The following is a 20,299-nucleotide window of genomic DNA, read 5'->3' on the forward strand; positions in this document are numbered from 1 at the left end:
CACACACATCCATGGCCGAGGCAGGATTCGAAACTGCGACCGGAGCAGTCGCGCGGTTCCGGACTGGGCGCCTAGAACCGCGAGACCACCGCGGCCGGCCCTTTGTGGATTCGAGCCATATTTGCCAGATCTGGTTGCTTCCGTGCCGAAGGAAATGAAGGATATTAAAGCGGCTACACACGTAACTGCATGCTTGACAAACACTCTTGGACAAGCGTGCTTGCGCAAGCATGCACAAAATCCGCTCGCTCCCATACGGGTCAAGTATATTTGCACAAGCAGCTGTGTTTTTAGGCTGGAAAATGTCGATCTCAGTCAATAATGCGCTGGCTATGGCACAAGACACATTGCGCAGACTCAGTCTTGAACGCTTGCACAAGTCTGATGATTGAACAACTTTATCCTACATATGCTCAAGCATGCTTGTGCAAGATTGCTGGTCAAGCATGCTTGAATGTATATAGAAAAGAAGCTGTGTATTTAGGCTGGAAAATGTCGATCTCAGTCGACAGTGCGCTGGCTATGGCACAAGACACATTGCGCAGACTCACCCTTGAACGCTTGCACAAGTCTGATGATTGAACAACTTTATCCTGCATATGCTCAAGCATGCTTGTGCAAGCGTGCTGTTCAAGCATGCTTGAACGTATATAGCCTCTTTGACGTCACTAGCATACTGAGATGCTTTATATTGTAGAAATGCGGTTTTCTACTTCTTGAAATGTATTGGACACGTTATAATTCGGAATGGTGATACTTTTGGGACTAAGCACTGTGGATGGCTTGAATATTTTCAAGATGCTACGTATAGGTCGCATCTCGTACGCTCGCGCAAGTTGTCAGATTGAGTTGGCCCTCCACAGACACCTTTGTGTAGCGCCCACTGTTTACGCTCTGCGGAGCACTTGTTTGTAGGCGGCGTGTTTTCACAGCGCAGCACAGCGAAGACGTCGTCGGCGGGTCGGTCCGGCAGGGACGATTTCAATCATCCGGCAGGCACAATGGGAGCACTGTGGGTGACGGACAGCTCGATAGAAGGATCGGCGCTAAGAGATAGGGCCAAGTGCGCCGGACGCTCGCCCCTCCAGAGCAGAGCAGGGAGCAGGGCTCGGCTGGCTGTCCCTGCCGCTCGCAAGATCGCCGTCGCGCACACTCGCACCGCCTCAACCTAGTCAGAGCTTCCAGCTTCACCTCTGTTACTCCAAGACAACTGATAAGCTCACCAGACAAAAAATTAGTCATCCCCCAGGAGATGTCATGCCAACACTATTGGATACCGCCTCGCCTCAAGTAAATACTCTCCAATATAGTCGATGTATTAGTAGTGAGCGAATTTTCCTCTTTCAGTCTCCTGACTGGTTCGAAGCGGTCGGTCACGAATTCCTCTTATAAAGTGACTTATCTCTTGGACAGAGAGAGAGAGATTGATTTTTGATTGTGATTTTTACTTTAAGTCGTAACTGGTACCTGAATTTTGGTTGCTGCCTCCTTGAATGATCAGCTTCTGCACCAGTTGGTGACAATTTGGAAGAAGTTATTGTTCTTTAAGGTTTAAAATACGACTCTGTTAGTTACTTGGCCGTACTGCGGATAGCTTTGAGCCCAAGTTTTCGTAGCCGGCCGGAGTGGCCGAGCGGTTCTAGGCGCTACAGTCTGGAACCGCGCGACCCCTACGGTCGCAGGTTCGAATACTGCCTCGGGCATGGATGTGTGTGATGTCCTTAGGTTAGTTACGTTTAAGTAGTTCTAAGTCCTAGGGGACTGATGACCTCAGCAGTTAAGTCCCATATTGCTCAGAGACATTTGAACCCAAGTTTCCGTAGCTTTTCATACCTAAGGGACCACTGTTGTAAGTACGAGTAAATAAGATCAAACAGCAATCTGCTTGTGGTGAGAAAAGGAGATTGCTTGGCACACAAACTTCCTTCAAACTACAGGCCCTGCTACATCAAAATTGGTCAGTGGAGTTCAGCACCATACTATTGTACAAGAACATAATCCAGTTACTGTAATTAAGAAATTATGAGAGGTTGTTTTTATTGAATGAAAACTATAGAGAATGCATTTATTTTCCTGTATTTTAGTGAACTTTACACTTACCATTCTGTCGATTGACAGACGACGACGACAATGAAGTTCACCTCCTTTTCCAAAAAGAAGATATTTCTATTCTTCACTTCCAGAAAATTTGTATACATAAATGTTTGGCAACTCCTACACATACTTTCAAAAAATGGTTCAAATGGCTCTGAGCACTATGGGACTTAACTTCTGAGGTCACCAGTCCCCTAGAACTTAGAACTACTTAAACCTAACTAACCTAAGGACATCACACACATCCATGCCATTGGCAGGATTCGAACCTGCGACCGGAGCGGTCGAGCGGTTCCAGACTGTAGCGCCTGGAACCGTTCGGCCACTCTGGCCGGCTTACACATACTTTACTCGGTTTTATCACTAGAATATCAATTTTCAATAAATGTAACAATACGTTCTGAGCGACGGCCTAGCAACACGTCCTCTTTCCACAAGATACAGATTAACATTATACCACTAGAAACTACGAATAAAGTAATTATACCATAGAAAGAAACAACATAGCATACCCAGACATCTTGTCCACAGTATATCTAGACAGACACACACATTTAAATTCTTTATCATTACATTTAATACTAGTTCAAGTGTTTTGGGTTGACAGCAGTGTTGAAGCTGATGTTGGAAGGGGAACCTTTGCGTTACTCAGTGCTCGGATAAAAGGATTTTGTTGTGTCTTGTACCTGGTACACGAGAATTGAAGACGATTCACGTCTCCCTGTTCACTGCATATAACACGCAATGGATATTCCTTCAATCCTATTCGGAGCAGGTGGGTTGGAAATTTACCTCGGTTTAAGCGCACGCGCGTAATCGTTGTTACGAATTTTCTGCTTCTATTCCAATCGATAAATAGAAGAGATAATATAATTTTAAGTTGCAGCCGGCCGAAAGCAAAACTTTAGAAATATTTCTCGAATCTCATTGTTGCATCTGTCTGTCGTTTCTCATTTCTTCCTTGATTAATCTCAGCCTTTCTTGGTAAGGAAGTCCGTCAGCCACTGGCTGGTTGCTGTTGTCTTCTCTGAGAGAGTCAACCTGTATTTTGTACACAGACATGGGCTCAGAATGTTTGTTTTCGACAAAATAGCATTTTCATTTAAGTTTTCTTCTATGTTCATTGTTCGCTTCACTATTCTATCTACTGTATCCTGATGAAAGATACCACTGTGCTCTGGAATCCACAATTACTTAAATACTATTCTGGCTTGCTTAGTTGTAGCGACTTCTTTAATAGTGTCTATGATTATAGGCCACACACTTCTGTTCCGTTTGGTTTTTTGGGGCTCTTCAGTACACTTAGTGAGTCGGTTAATAGCACTATACTGCTCCATACTTTACCGCTATCTTAACTGCGATGGCTTCCGCGTAGTAGATTGTAACCTCCTTAGGGAGGGAATATGTGGCTTGATAATTTTTTACAGGCTTATGTACTGAGCATCCTACTTTGCCGCCTTTCAACTAGCTGCACTTCGATATTACCTATTCCAGTTCGATAATCATCTGACAGTATCCGTAGCACGTAGCCATAATCTGAATTAAATTTCCTTAGCCACATGGCTGCACTGTGACCAAAACGCTTGTAATACCGTTCAGAAATAAGGTTTGCTTAAAAGTTAGTACCTCACGTCTGATACTGTACCTCAAAAATATACACTTCCTAAATAAACTGAGCCGGCCGGTGTGGCCGAGCGGTTCTAGGCGCTACAGTCTGGAACCGCGCGACCGCTACGGTCGCAGGTTCGATTCCTGCCTCGGGCAGTCCGCAGCTCGTGGTCGTGCGGTATCGTTCTCGCTTCCCGCGCCCGGGTTCCCGGGTTCGATTCCCGGCGGGGTCAGGGATTTTCTCTGCCTCGTGATGACTGGGTGTTGTGTGATGTCCTTAGGTTGGTTAGGTTTAAGTAGTTCTAAGTTCTAGGGGACTGATGACCATAGATGTTAAGTCCCATAGCGCTCAGAGCCATTTGAACCATTAAATACACTGACTGGGCTCCAAATTAAACGCCCTTCTGGTGTTCAAAGAATAAGCATAGCAGACTACTCGAAATGAGTAACATCCAGCTGTATACATGCTTTTCAATTTTCCTTGGACAATGTGCTTAAAAACTCAGTTTTTCCTGCGAGATATCCGATATGAAGCAATAAAGGGAGCAAGTGATATTAAGTAATGTACGTCATATATAGGATTCTGGGTTGCAGTTGTGAAACAAAAAGCCCTTTAGATTAATGCTGATTGTGCCATTGTTTTATAAATATTAATTCCTATCTCATTTATATTTGCAGCTACATCGACAATTCTCAAACCACTTTACAGTTTGTGGCGGAAGGGACTTGTACCGACAGCCTTCCTGTTCTGTTGGCGAATGGTGAACACTTCCGTATTTTCCCGTCATAGCAATTACGCAAGTCGCACGTGGGACGAAATAAACAGTTGTCGGACTCGTCTTGGAACGTAAGCTCTCTAAATTTTACCTGAAAATCTCTCCATTATGGACAACGCCCCACTTGTAGCTGCCGTCATTGAACTGCGTGATGCTCTCGCGCTTTCTAAATGAACCCGTACGAAAAGTGCTGCTCTTCTTCGGATTTTTTTCTGTGTCTAGTACCCATTCTACCTGGTAAGAGTCCCAGACCAAGGAGCAGTACTCAATAACCGATCGAACCAGGTTTTTGCAAGCTACGGATTTCGTGGGTAAATTAAATTTCGTTAGAATTGTTCCAGTGAATCTCAGTCTGTCACCTTTTACAAAGGCTAGTTTTGTGTGGTTATTCTGTTTCAGATCATTCTGGACGTTTACGCAGGGATTTTACTGCTGTCATTTTTCGAGTGATTTTTCGCTAGTAGTGTAATCAAACAATAACGGCTCTTCTCTCCTATTTGAGCGCAGTATGTACTTTGGCTGAGAACCAACTTCCATTCTGCGCTAAACATCGATCGTTCGCAGATATTATTCAACGAAATATTAATTTCTACTAAAACTGTGGTTCGGCAGTTTTCGTACTCTACGTAAATGATGTAGTAAATAGTAGGATTATCATTAGAATAGGTAGAATTTGAAGGAAAAGAAACATAAATGAATGTGTGAGAGAGAAAATGGGAGCCGACGACTTCCCTTTATTTGTTTGTTTGTTTGGTCGTTTGTTTTGCACATAATTAGAACCGCACATCATTCAGTCCATTGTGCATTTTATGTCCTTACAGAATTGCGTTTTATAAGTAACTGAATTGTGTTTTTATTGAATTGCGTATTATAAGTAACAAAAATTAATTGATCCCGTAACTTCTGCGCTTTTATGGAACTAAAACAATTACTTTTGATGCAACTACAGTTTACATGCACAAATATAAAGAGTATTTGTAATTATTGTTGTTATTTTTTATTCAATGCAATGTTCTTCATCATGATCAAAGGGAAGAATTTTCTATTATTACTGATAAACGGGAAAGTGTGTTACTAATAACGGGAACATGTTTATATAAGTTCGAGAAAGTACTGAAGTGATGTTTTATATAGGTTTGTTTTATGATGTTTTATTTTACCTTTTTACTGGGGAAATTTCGTTTGCTAGCACTATATTATAAATGTGTATTGTTTCTTTTATTTTTTTACAGCATCCCTCTGTTTCACATGACAAAACAAGAATTGTCGAATAAAATGTGAATTAAACACTAACAATTTTAGTTATACTATAAATAGTGTTTATTTTTAAATAACGGATAGGAGGATAACTACGCAGAACAAAAATGTTCCATAGATTACCTGGCCATTTATATATCCTCACACAGTTCCTAGACCGTTCACTACATTCGATTTTTATGGCAATCTGGTAAGACACTAATCGTATACATAAGGAAAACAATCGTTATGAGGTAACGCCCGATAGGTATGCAACACAACCAACATACTGGTATCACGGGTATGACATTAACTGACCAAAGAGACTAGGAAAACTACTGTCGTCTGCACTTACTTATGGTAATCTATGGAAGCCTATGGTAGTTTTACAACTCTAAACCACACACACACACACACACACACACACACACACACACACACACACACACACTACAGTTAACTATACTCGTTATATACTCTTAGCACACACCACTCACATTTCGTGAAGGGAAGGTGTCATTGGCGCAAAGAAAGGGAACTCTTTCCCATTAGGGATCTGAACCTACCATTTGGAGTCTCCCAACCAACGATACCATGATACTTTTGTTGATTTTCATCCTATAACCCGCAAGTATGAGCCTCAAATGAATAGGCATGAATATGGAGAGGCTCGAATGATGAAGATGAAGGCCACAAACACCAGAGCAGCTAACCATATGAGGGGAACATGGTCTTTTTCTGCAATGCTTTTTTTGTTTTTTTTCCTCTCATGTGTCAGCTGTTTAATCTCAGAGTACTACTTGCAACCCACACCCTCAGTTATTTGCTGGACGTATCCTAATCTCTTTGTTCCTCTACAGTTTTTAGCCTCTACACTTCTCTGTAGTACCATGGAAGTTATTCCCTGATGTCATAACAGATGTCTTATCATCCTGTCCCTTCTTATTGTCAGTGTTTTCCATATACTACATTCCTCGCTGATTCTACGGAGAATGTCCTCATTAGAAACCTCATTAGTGCACCTAATTTCAAACATTCTTCTGTAGCACCACATCTCAGGTGCTTCTGTTCTCTTCTGTTCCGGTTTTCCCACAGTCTATGTCTCACCACCATACAATGCTGTGCTCCAAACGTACATTTCTCAGAAATTTCTCCCTCAAATTCAGACCTATGTTTGATACTGGTAGATATCTTTTGTCCAGGAATGTCCTTTTTGCTAGTGCTAGTCCGCTTTTTCTGTCCTCCTTGCTCCGTCCGTAACGGGTTATTTTGCTGCCTAGGTAGCATAGTTCCTAACTCCATCTACTTCGCGATCATCATCTCTGTTCTCATTTCTGCTACTTCTCATTACTTTCATCTTTCCTCGGTTTACTCTCAGTCCATATTACACTGTTCATTCCATTCAACAGATCCAGTAATTCTTCTACACTTTCTGTGAGGACAGCAATGTCATCAACGTATCTTAATACTGGTATCATTTAACGCTGAATTTTAATCCCACTATTGCCCCTTTCTTTTATTTCCATCGTTGCTTCTTCGACGCATAGATTCAACAGCAGGGGAGAAATACTGCATCCCTGTCTTATACCCTTTTAATCCAAGCACTTCGTTCATGGCATTCCACTCTTATTATTCCCTCTTGGTTCTTGTACATATTGTATATTACCCGTCTTTCCCTAACCTCACCCCCATTTTTCTGTCAATTTCGAACGGCTTGCCCCATTTGACGCTGTCGTATGCTTGTCCCAGTCGACAAATCCTGTGAACGTGTCTTGATATTTCTTCAGTCCTGCTTTCGTTATCAACGGCAATGTCAGAACTGCCTCTCTGGTGTGTTTACCTTTCCTAAAGCCAAGCTGATCATCATCTAAGACATCCTTAGTTTACTGTAGTGTACGCGAAATATGTACCATAAATAAGACTTTTGCATCCGGCCTCTTTGGCGTGTCACAATGGCCAGTTTTGCCCTCTAGGATCAGACCGGTATTAGTAGATGGCCGTCAGCAGTTTTCGCCACTTTATGTAATTAGATTCCCGAGGACTTAATGAAACTCGGCTGGCGCGGCCCGGACATCGAAGCGCGCGACACCCTTCCCCCAGCCGCGTCGGCGTGACGCTAATAACCGTGTCGTTGCTACCGGCGCAGATACCAATCTACAGCGCGGCCCGGCAAACACTGGCCAGCTAGCGCGCTCGGCCCACCTCTGATGAAACCTGAACGCCACGCGCCCACGAGCCATACGCGTTTGTAGCCTACTGCACTGTTGTGACTCGGAGCCCGCGGGGGACGACTGTGCAATCCACGCCTGTGAAGTTCCGCGTGCGCCAGGTGGGCGAAGTCGCGACCACAACAAACGTTTCATTTCCTTTCTATTCCTAAATGTGAAAGCTGTTTCATATGTTACTTCTCTTCCATTTATTTGTTTATTTATCACGTTCTGTGCGACGATCTGCCGGCCGCTGTGACCGAGCGGTTCTAACCGCTTCAGGCCGGAACCGCGCTGCTGCTACGGTCACAGGTTCGAATCCTGCCTCGGGCATGGATGTGTGCGATGTCCTTAGTTAGGTTTAAGTAGTTCTAAGTCTAGGCGACTGATGACCTCAGATGCTAAGTCCCATAGTGCTTAGAGCCATTTGAACCATTTTTTTTACTTTTTTTTGTGAATAGCCGAGCCAAGGCTACTTGACCACAGAATGAGTCAGTACATACACGACTCATAAAAAGTATCTGGAAGCTAATATGAGTTATGTCCATCCTTCGCCATTACGAAGGCTTGAACTGCGCTGGGGACACTCTCACTGAGGTTTCTGCCTCTCAGTGGAGGAATGACAGCCTATTCTTCTTCAAGAGCTCAAACCAGAGAAGGCAGTGATGTTGGACCATGCAATCTGGAGCGTAGTCGACGTTATAACTCATCCCAAATGTTCTCCACTGGGTTCAGTTCGGGACTCTGACAGGCGTACGTGAAACCCAGAACTTTACATCAGATCGCCACAGTGTGATTAATCAATCCGAATCACTCGTTTCCAGCTATCCACTACCCAGTGCCGTCGCTCTTTACACCACCTCAAGTGTCAAATGGTTCAAATGGCTCTGAGCACTATGGGACTTAACATCTGAGGTCATCAGTCACTACTTAAATCTAACTAACCTAAGGACATCACACACATCCATGCCCGAGGCAGGAATCGAATCTGCGACCGTAGCAGCAGCGCGGTTCCGGACTGAAGCGCCTAGAACCGCTCGGCCACAGAGGCCGGCCTCAAGTGTCATTTAACAATGACTACAGGAATGTGCGACTTTGCTTGACCATCATACCCGATTCATCTCAACACCCTACGCGCAGTCATTGTGCTAGCTGGGTTGTTGCTAGCACTTTGGACCTCACTAATGATTCCTTCCGCCGAGTTCATGCTCTTTTTTTACAACCACACTGCGCATTTCTCGACGGTCCCTGTGCCCTAGTACACGGGGCTTGCCTCCTCTTGTTTTAGCTGTGGCTGTTCCCTCGCGTTTCCACTTCAGCAGTCATATCGCCAACAGTCGACTTGGCCAGTTTTAGAAGGGTTGGAATCTCCCTGTTGGATTTGTTATTCACGTGACACCCAGTGACTAGTTAACATTCGGAGTCACTGACCTCTCCTTGCCGATCCATTTTGCCGTTGCTGCTTTTCTGCTGACAACATGATACTCCCCACCTCCTTTTATAGCGGTGAATCCGCCTATCGTGATATCTAGGGGTCAATTGCACATTACAGTGCGGTATCCAGATACTTTTGATCTGATAATATACTTCACATTGTGCTGTTTAGAAAATTTATAAAAAGTGACAATTAAAACACGAAAAAATACGCTTGCGTAGAAGACTGGAACCACAAAATTTAATAGATGTGTGAAACAGGGGTGTATCTTGTCGCCCACACTTTTTAATATCTGTATTGACGATGTTGTTAGACAGTGGGAAACCAAGACAAAACGAAGCATTAAAACAGAATCAGGCAAATGGTTAAACACCAAGATATTCCCTGATGACAAAATAAGAGTGAGGACTATCTGCTGGTGGCAATATAGTGCTTGGACTGGTTATGAAACTCTACGGTTTCAATATTGCTCTCAGAACGACAAAGATTATGTGTTTTAAAGGAAAAGACCCTGTACGTTACAAAATAATGTTAAATGGTCATGCATTAGAACAAGTCCCTCGTTCCAACTTCTTAGATTACGATGTAAACTAGTAACTTAAGAGACCTACATAAGAAATGAAATAAATATCTGGTGACGTGTCGTACGTTACTAAGAACGCTAGGCAACAAAGTGCAGGAAATAACAACAATAAAATTTTATACAATAATGGCTAAACATGTTTTGACATTCGACTTAAACACTCTCCCGTGGTTTTCCAGGATTTCGTTTCCCTTGTGTTGTATAGTTCAGTATCTGTTTCGTTGTCCTTCCTTCTGGCATCCTTCGAAATGTTCTGTTCATTTTACTCTTTTGTTTTATTAACTCGTTAACCAAATAAATTCCCAACTCAGCTCTGATATCTTCGTTTATCTGATCCATCAGACTACAACCTTTCGTGTGCGTCGCATCAGTGGCCTGTCTATATTGTCTTGGTTTCGTATTAACTTTCTTGGTATTAGTATAGATCACAGACGCCTCTTCATAGCAGTGGCGGCAGTGTGCTGTGAAGAGATGTCAGTGCTTTGGATTAACTTGAAGATCGTAAATATGTAATTTTCGACCTAAGAGTGATGGTGTGAACCATCTAAATGCATAATGGTACAATCGAAATGTGAACGCCACAGTAAACTGTATTATTGATATTTAAATAACAGTCGCAGTCCTCACCACGACTAAATAATTATGGATCTCTCAGATCGTATTCAGTCGACGTCCATAACATACAAGTAAACATTATATGAAAAGTTGCACATCTGAATTCTCGATTTCAAAGATAATGAAGTTATTGTTACTGGATTCGTTAAAAGGCGTTAAAAGGGAGTGTACCTTGCTGTCCAAACTAACATAATAAAGTGTGAATACAAAACCTTCTCATGCCCATTATCGTACTGTAGACTTGTAGAGACGCCAGTTACAAACGACATCATAGCAATAGTTCTGTGAAAAGTGTACTGACACAGGCTAGGGCCGCAGTGGAGCTTGCTGCTGGACCTGCCTTTATTTCTTATTGCGAAGAGCATATCGGGAACACGGATTCTCACTTCCTTCAGGCGTCATAAATAATTTAGCGCAAACGTGACTTTGAAGTATAATGTTGTACGATCGTTTAGAGGAGAGTATTAAAGAGTATTTTGTCTCGCACAACGCAGCCCCTGCTATAAGCACGGTCGCCGCCCGGCGCATCCGTAATTAGAAACACCTGTGGTCAGCGACAGTGCGGCCTGTATGCCAACATACCGTGACTTGACAAAATCCCCACCTGCCATTGTCGCATTGTGTCAATGTCACATTCTTTTTAGCGAAAACACGTGCGCTTTAAATTAAAGATGAGGCACCTCGCGAGCATCAGAGGACATCGCTGCTGCCTGACAAGAATGCGAGATTATCGAACAATAGCGAACGTTAATAAAACTCATCTCTTTTCACTGAAGTAGTTGCTACTAAGGATATCTCATGCTTGATAATGGTGACTTGTCAAAAGGTGACAAAGGAAAATCTCTCTTCTCTCCCATTTCTTTCTTCCTCTTACTGTAACGCTTCAAAGTGACCCTCGACCTTTCTCGCTGTGTTTTGTTGTTATTGTAATCACACCCTCTTCACTAAGCAACAATAAACATGCAGGTGAGGAAACTAACTACAGCAATTTCAGTGCGAGATTCTGCCAATAATTACGGTGTCTGTCTACAGGTTTTTAATGAAGCTACACATGTACGCTGAATTCAGGTGAAGCTCAAACACGATTTTACTGTTGTGCGACGTGTAGGTGATATTCTTAAAATGTTAACAGTATATGTTCCACCCATTTACATCGAACCGTAGAGCTAGGGTTCGGTTAAATAAAATTAAGTGTGAAGTCCATACAGGTATTTATATGAAGATGTGCAAACTAAACGACTTATGAACTCGAGCAAAAATCTGTTAGCGAAGCTTTAGACCCTCGACTGGGCGAAGTGAAGTTCTGTTCTCATTTTTAGTTCATAAGGATATTCGTGCAAATACATATTGTGGTCTTTAATATATGCGAGACGTGTATTCGATACAGAAACGGCGAAATGCAGAGCTTTTGCTGAAACGACCTCTAGAAATGTATCTAATTTGGTTACCCCTAAGTGCTGCATGTGGCTATTTAACATTGTTACGATGCGGTTGCTTTTCTGATCCTTGGATTGTTACTCCTTCGTTACTCTGCATGCTGAGTTTATCACCTTGTTGCGCCACGTATACTTATTTTAAAAAAGAATTACGAGTAACTCAAGTAAGAACTTGTTAATTGGCTTACATGTGCCGCTGCTCGAATCCACACACAATTGTTGCAACAGCAGGGCTAAGGAAAATAAAAATGCTATTTGTTACGATGTGAGTCGTCCACAGTTATGTTCCGAAGAACCAAATGTTATGTCCTCGTTGCTAATGATAAATGGATAAGTTGGACAAAGGGATCTGTCGACTTAGTGATCTGGTCAGGCGAGCAAAAGATTAGTTGACACAAGTGCGCTTTAAATAAATATCTTGAACTCAACTTGTGGGGTGAAGAAATGCTGCACGGCTGACAACTTGTGAGAGACGCGAATATCTATAGAAAGAGCCCCGACACGGGCGTGCGTCTATGTATACAACGTTTGCCGATAGATCTAGCTATCAACAATTCTGTGCAATGATGTTCGGCACCAACTAGCAACGCGGAACTAATCTCGAATTAGGAGAAGGTGCCCAGGTGCCCGCCGCTTATAACATCGTCCTGGCGGTCTTCATTGGTCGGCGGCGTGGAGGTTTTCCATTGGTACTGATGTTCAAAGCGCCGCTCACAGTGTCCGTAGGAATATTCCTCAAGGCACCAGCTCCGGCAATAACGATAAGCTACGATACGAGCCGGCCGCGGTGGTCTAGCGGTTCTAGGCGCTCAGTCCGGAACCGCGCGACTGCTACGGTCGCAGATTCGAAGCCTGCCTCGGGAATGGATGTGTGTGATGTCCTTAGGTTAGGTAGGTTTAAGTAGTTCTAAGTTCTAGGGGACTGATGACCTCAGATGTTAAGTCCCATAGTGCTCAGAGCCATTTGAACCATTTTTCTACGATACGACACTATTTTCGTACCGAAGGCGTAGGGCGTCGAGACGGAGATGCAGCTGTTTATTTCGGTCTTTTAACCATAGTGATATCAAATAAGTACATTGAGCAAGCATTTGGAAACTAAGATTTGGCAAAGGAATTAAAGCTTAGGGGGGAGAAATAAAATTGTTAATGTTTGTCGATGACTTTGTAATGGTCTCAGGGGACGGGAAAGTGCTTGTGTCCTGAAAAAAGATATAAGATAAAGCTCAATAAAAATAAAACACTGGTAACGGAGTGTAATCGAATGATATTGTATGGAGGACTGGTAATGCCAGGGGAATTAGATTAGGAAATTGGAATATAAAAGCAGTATGTAACACTGTATACAAAATTAAGTATTCGTGCAGCAAAAGGTGAAAAACACCAGCCAAATCATTTTGCAAAAGATTATTGAAAACCCCTTGACCTAGTTTTCGACGTCTTTAAGTCTTCTTCATAAAGTTAATTGATTAACAGAGGGTAGTGAACTGAATTATATGGAAGGCAGGTGATCCTAGGGGAATTAGATGAGGTGTTAATCACTGATCTGTCTGAAGAAAACGTTTTTAAAGACGTCAAAACCTAGGTCAAGGGGTTTCCAATAAACCTTGTACTATTGCAACTGATTTGGCTGGTTTTTTTCCCACCTTCTGCTGTAGGAAGGGTACGTTACAGCTATGTTCATGATTTTAGAATAAAATGAACTGTTAGGAACTGTTTTAGGGGAATATTTGTCTGGAGAGTATCCTTACTTGGAACCGAAACGTGGACGATAAACAATACAAGCAAGAAGGTAAGAGAACGCCCTGAAATGTGGCGCCACAGAAGAATGCTGAAGGTTAGATAAGTAGATCGAATGACTAATTAGGAGGTAATGAGTGAAATCGGGAAGAAAAGAGCTTAATAGCAGAAGTCGATTGAAAGGGCACTTTCTGAGGGCCCAGCGAATAGTTCATTTGGTTATGAAGGAAGAGTGGGAGGGTAAAAACTGCAAAAGGGGACAAGGGCATGATGATAGTAAGCGTGCTTAAAGGATGTAAGTTGCAGTAGTTAGCAGGGCTGAAGAAACTTGCGTAGAATAGCGCGCAGATCTGCATCAGACCAGTTTTCGGACTAAAGGATACGACAGAAATAATCAAAGTGTATGTTTTCTTCTTTAGGACCAGCAGCATAATAGGTCAGATAATGCCATGACTACTTGAAAGATGCTCCAGAATAGCTACTTATAATAATTAATCATTAATGACATGAGAATTTTCGGCATTTATCGCCATTGTCAAGTACCTGCGAATACACTTTTGGTGAGACCGTGTATAGCTGTGAATATCATTTATATTTAAGTGACTATATTGTACTCACGTCTAGAATGATGTGACGTGCATATTATGGCGTTAGTGAACTGTCTTTAACTGTCAGTGTTTCCGTCGCATGGTCAATGATGTGAATATATTGAAAATAATTCATTAATTACGGTTTAACGGTAGTCTGACAGTTCTACTTTTACGACGTTATTGAACAGCAATATTATTTTATTAACTAAATCTTGTTACGAGTATCTTTGGTCGTTGCACATGTTAATTCCGATTTTGCTTTTTTGTTTTCTAAAAGTTAAGCATTTGAGGTATCGTATTAAACGAACATACAGTATAGAATTTAGACAGAGATACTATCTCAAAAACTTTATTGAACTTTTAGAACACGAGAAAGGATAAGTGATAAATAACATAAGCAACAGGCAAAGATAATCGTGACAGAATTTAATATCTGTATAATCATTATAAATATATAAGGTCGAAGGAGTGAAACTACTGTCAAACCACGTATGAATGCAGAATCTCGCGGCGATGACATTGAATAAAATGTTCTCGGGTTTCCAACCGCGTCAACTGCTTAAAACTACACGAGCTTTCGGCCAAGCACTCCTTGGCCATTGTCAAGTGGTATAACTGCCAGTGGGCTGTTGGTGCGCCCTTATATACGCTAGCTGCCGGCTGTGACGTCACTGGTGCCCGTGACATTGCCATATATGGGCATGTTTTTGAGTCGGCGTTCGATGTGCCCTCTTCAACCGCGCGATCTCTGGATCCCACGCAGCGCTGAGCTGCAAAGCACCGTCTCTATTCAGGGTGTTTGCGGTAATTTTTATTCCAATAGCTTCCTTTATTAAACTGTCCCAGAAGGCGTTACCCACACGACAGAGGTATCGTCAAATTTTATGTGGTGACCGTTTTCTAACGCATGCTCAGCTAACGCAAATTTCTCTGGATAGTGTAGGCGATAATTCCTCTCATGTTCTTTGCTGCGTTGTTCCACAGTGCGCACTGTTTGTCCGATGTACTTCTGGCCACACTCACAAGCTATTTCGTAGATTCTATGTGTTCTGAGACCTACTGCGTCTTTAACTGGTCTCAGTAATTGACGGATTTTCGTTGGACGCCTGAAGATTGATTTGATCTTGTGTCTTTTCAACAGGCGGCTTATCTTACCCGACACAGAGCCACAGAATGGCAGCAAAGCAAGTTTCTTTTCCTGCTCTTTGTCGGTGGTCTTATTCTGATATTTCCCAGAAATCACTTCTTTCACTTGATCGGCGCTGTAGCCGTTATTCCTGAAAACCTTGCGTAGGTGGCTCAGTTCGTGGGGCAGGTTATCGTCGTCTGGTATTACTGTTGCACGATGCACCAATGTTTGTAATACTGTGCGCTTCTGTGCTGGACGATGATGGCTGGTGGCGTGCAGGTACATGTCTGTGTGGGTGGGTTTTCTGTAGACGCTGTGACCAAGACACCCATTTCGTTTACGGTGGACAAGGACGTCGAGGAAGTGCAATGCATTATCTTTTTCCACCTCCATGGTGAACTGCATATTACTGTTTATGCCATTGAGGTGTTCCAAAAACTCGTCTAGTTTCTCGTGTCCGTGTGGCCAGATACTGCGCCATTGAAGCCGAAGTGTTTCTTTCGATACGTTGACGACACGTTCGTCATTTGGCCACACGGACGCGAGAAACTAGACGAGTTTTTGCAACACCTCAGTGGAATCAACAGTAATATTCAGTTCACCATGTAGGTGGAAAAAGATAACTGACGCTCACATTTATACACAGTCTCGCCAGAAGTGTGTTCATAGGTGCTTGACAATGCCGGTAAGTGTCGAAACAGTCTGTCGTTAATAAAGATTAATTATTATAAGCAGCTATTCTGGTGCATCTTTCTGATAATCAAAGTGTGTGATTTTTTTTTTAATTTTTTTTTTTTAACGAACGAGGCATTGCCAAGAATACGGCAAGGGCAGCGGAGGCGGCGTTCGGCGCCGCGGCCTTGGTGCCGGCCCGTCCGGCGTCTAGTGAGAGTAGCTGGCGGCTGGGTTCCGTTAGCGACTTTATGGCCCCAGATCGTTCACCTCGGCCAGCCTGGGGCCGGCTTCGCATCGCGACCACTGGCCGAGCCCGGCCGTCACCTGCCTGCCCCCACCCTACCGCGCCAGCACTCCGCAAGTGTCTGCTAGAGCTTCTACCACGCAACCTGTGGTGAAGACACTGAAGGACGGCTGGTTGAATCCCCGCCCGGCCATCCAGATTTAGGCTTTCCGTGGTTCCAACAAATCGCTCTATGGAAATGACGGCATGATTCGTTTGATTCCCTTTCCCATTCTTCCCCACACGAGTTTGTGCTGCATCACTAATGACCACGTTGTGTCGACGGGACACCGTACGACACGTAGTGAACCATACAGTATGTAGCGGATATGAATGTAGATATTTGTATATGTGGTACTGTAATATGTACATATAACAGTGTGTCGGTTGTTTCTCTCTGCGTCGAACAGTTTTCCCCCAAATACGTCGCAGACTGTATGACGTAGTGTATTCTGCATGGCTATACCTGGGCCACCAAGTGAATGTCGTCTGGCAGTATACGCTAACTGTTTTGCGTGCACGTGTCCGTAATTCGACACCTGCCCTGCTGCCCAGGAGAAAGTAAGCGGTAATGGCTTCTTCTTGCCACATGTACTTGGAGCTGCTAACCGACATAAAAACACACGACTTGTGAATAGCTGTAATGATTAAACTGGAAATGGTGTAAATGATGATGTAATGTTGTTCAGTACACTGACCTCAGATACCAGTAGAAGTATCTGTACTTATTTCTGTTACACCCTGGCCGGCCGTTGTGGCCGAGCGGTTCTAGGCGCTTTGCCTCGGGCATGGACGTGTGTGATGTCCTTAGGTTAGTTAGGTTTAAGTAGTTCTAAGTCTAGGAGACTGATGACCTCAGATGTTGAGTCCCGAGCCATTTGAACCATTTTGTTACATCCTGTATGTGCAACATTTGTACAGAGCTAAGTGCCGCTGCAGTCAGAGCTCTGGATTCAAAGGAACGCGGTTCAGATCCCACTCCATTTACTACGGTGGAGGCTTCCCTTGGTTCTACTGTCACTTGAGGTGATGCTTTGATAAGGCCACAGCACTTCCTCATCCTACTCCATTGAACTAATTTCCCATAATTAATTATGTGATTGACGCCGAGGCGTTGAACTCGAACGTACCTTTAGAAATTCGTCGCTGAATGGTGTATATTTCTACACCTTTTGTCCTTCTAAGCGAGGTAGAAGCTGGCGTCGAGAGATGAAAACTAAAGTCCACCTTAACCTTCGGATTGGTTCAACCACCAAGGCACTGCAACAGGCATGGACTATGGAATGCTCAGGCATTCCTTTGATCCTTGAACTGGCTTACCCAGCCAGTTACAATGGTAGCCTCAATTTAATGCGAACACCAGGACACAGTGCAACCTGACGTAAGTTCTCAGATGGCAGCAGTAAATATTGTTGTACTCCACCATACTCTACATTACTAAACGGCTAAAACGGTCAGATATGGCCAGTTGCAGGTTGCCTGTCTATCGGCTTCTAGTCACAAAAAATTTAATTCCCAGTATTTTATATAATTACTGACCGAATTTAAAAATTTAAAATGCTGCCACAATCCACTCGTTAAGAGGTATACTCTTACCTTAAAGGCTTATGATAATAAGTCAAGTATTAAGTTAGAAACAATATGTGTCTTGAGGACAGTAACTCATGCCGCGCAAATTAACAAGACGATATTCATACAGTATTACAGTAATTAGTGGGCTAGACGACTTTTTCTCGGTGACACAGCCTCCCCACCCCCTCCCCATTTCCCAACAGACGGACGCACAATACTGAACAGAAAAAGTTTAGCGCTTGCTACATTTTCGATGTTCATACAGTAGAACTTCAGCATCAGGTATGACGTTTTAGTTTATTACGTCTTAACTGCTAACTCTGTTCGCAACACATATTTTGCATACTGTATCCACACATACCACTGAAGTACAAGCAAAAATATATCATTATACGACACATAATTTAAGAGGTATTGCGTAATAAACATTGAGATGCGTGACATGGATGTGTTACTATCACAAATCTTTCCCAGCAATCCTGTGACCTAAATTACACGTTATTTTACCGATGAGTGGCGGAACAGAAATTTTGTACAGAAACTGGCTCCATACAATGCAGTCCAAAAGCATGTACTAGAGAGAGAGAGAGAGAGAGAGAGAGAGAGAGAGAGAGAGAGAGAGAGAGAGAGAGAGAGAGAAGAGAGAGAGAGAGAACATTGACGCCGTATACAAGAACCTAGATATTAATACACAAGTTGTCCTACATAAGGCGTGACCAGAATGGAAGTGAGTTTTGGTGTACTCAGTTGTCAATGTCATTCCGTTATACACGCTACGGCATTCGGATATAGATGCCATACGCGTAAGATAAAGAGCTAATGAGTACTATAGGAATCCATAGTGGCACTACTGCCCAACGTTCCTCTGGAATGAAGAGAAGTCGTTATCATCTGACAAATATTTCAAATCCCAGTTATTTATCCAGCTGGTTTATTAATAAATGGAATTCTGGAAGAGCCGAAAACATCAGAAATGTAGATTAATGTAGTATCCATGTGCGTTGAAACTTTCACAGTTGCTTTTAAGGTTTGTAGCTGTAGGCTCTGAGCACTATGGGACTTAATATCTGAGGTCATCAGTCCCCTAGAACTTAGAACTACTTTAACCTAAGGACAGCCCGCATCTCGTGGTCGTGCGGTAGCGTTCTCGCTTCCCACGCCCGGGTTCCCGGGTTCGTTTCCCGGCGGGGTCAGGGATTTTCTCTGCCTCGTGATGGCTGGGTGTTGTGTGCTGTCCTTAGGTTAGTTAGGTTTAAGTAATTCTAAGTTCTAGGGGACTGATGGCCATAGATGTTAAGTCCCATAGTGCTCAGAGCCATTTTTGAACCTAAGGACATCATACACATTCATGCCCGAGGCAGTATCGAACCTGCGACCGTAGCGGTCGCGCGGTTCCAGACTGAAGCGACTAGAACCGCTCGGCTACCACAGCCGGCCTATGTTTGTAGCTGAAGATAGATTTACAGTTCTTCCCAAATAAAGTTAGACGGCATTATTCCAGAATTATCGTAGTTATTGGGGTGCCTGGGCCTGTCAGACACCACTCTTGTAGCAGTGAAATATGGAGGTAAATGAGATCTTGATGTTTTTCTTCTGATGACGTGTTTTTCTAAAGAAGAATAACATGCCTTCTGTTATCATCGATCTTGTCTCTGCTGACCAATGTGCGTAGTTACGTCTCTAGTAGCGTTCTAGGCTCTAATGGGTAATCATTTAAAAAAGTCGACTGCGATAAAAGTTGGTCACAGAACACAACTGATCTACTTGGCAAACTGATACCTGGAAATATTAATGAGTAACCATACGCCAATATTTCTTCTGCCGCAAACAATAGTAGCCTCTGGAGCAGGCCGCGCCGCTCGCCGAAGAGTTGCTATGCAGTGTGGCAGTCAACAGTGCTGAGTCACAGGCATCGGCGCATTTTTCTGCGACTGGTATTACGGGAGAAGCGACACGACCCTTGATTGACTCAAGACCAGAAAATACTTTTGTAACAGATTCTATTTCTTAAAAATGAGATGTTTGTAGATAAGTGAATCTGTTATGTTTTATTAGATTCAGCTTACATTTTTGTGGGAGTCATGTTGATTTGGCTTTTGCAGTGTTTTTTATCGCTCAGTGTAATCCCAAGGTCATTAACACATATTTCCTACCCAAGGTCATTATCGCATATTTCCTACCCATATTTGCGGTCAAAATGTTGACGTGTATACTCTACTTGTTTAGTTCCATGTAGTAATTCCATGATTTTACCCAGTCATGCAAATTAATTGCATGTTGCACCACGTTACCTCGGCCAACATTATTCAGAAATATACGC

This window comes from Schistocerca americana, chromosome 1 (genome assembly GCF_021461395.2).
Source record: "Schistocerca americana isolate TAMUIC-IGC-003095 chromosome 1, iqSchAmer2.1, whole genome shotgun sequence".
Classification (NCBI taxonomy): Eukaryota; Metazoa; Arthropoda; class Insecta; order Orthoptera; family Acrididae; genus Schistocerca; species Schistocerca americana.